Here is a 699-nt window from a genome sequence, read left to right on the forward strand (position 1 = left end):
CAAGGCTTCAAGGACAATTTGTTGATTTCAAAAGTCAACTAAATCAGCTGTTATTGACAGAATTTATATAGAGGCTCATTTAAATGTAAACAACACTTGACATCAGCAGTGAGATAATAAGAGCAGCTTGAGCTACCATTATCATTAGTGTGTACCATTACCATTATCATCTTTATTTACAGTTTTACATATATATTCATCATCCGTGTGTGCATGTAGTAGTGTCTGTTAAGGTCAGCATCACTGTTAGGAACTGCTGTTAATTGTTCATGAATAAATCTGTGAGAAAAAGTGAGGTGAGACAAAATAATTTCTTATTTGTAAATTTATACACATGTAATGTCTGCATCCACTAAGTAGGCTACTTTTACTCAATTTAATAATAATAATAAATAAATGGAACGGATGCACGCGGCCCTGTACTATCATGTGATTCTTGTTACTTTTCTCAGCGTTGGTCAGATTGGACCAATCACACTATTTTGTAATAACTTGGTTGTACATCTTATAGATGTAATTTTAAAAAATTGCTTGACTTCTGTTTCAGCTACCATTCCTTAGAAGTAGAATTGATTTAAATATATATATACATATATACATATATATATTATATATATATATATATATATTGTAGAGTACACAGTTTACGCAAGACAAACACGTCTTTGTTTTGAACGCGACTCCCTTTCTCTAAGCGCC

The sequence above is a fragment of the Carassius carassius genome, chromosome 19 (genome assembly GCF_963082965.1).
Source record: "Carassius carassius chromosome 19, fCarCar2.1, whole genome shotgun sequence".
NCBI classification, from domain to species: domain Eukaryota; kingdom Metazoa; phylum Chordata; class Actinopteri; order Cypriniformes; family Cyprinidae; genus Carassius; species Carassius carassius.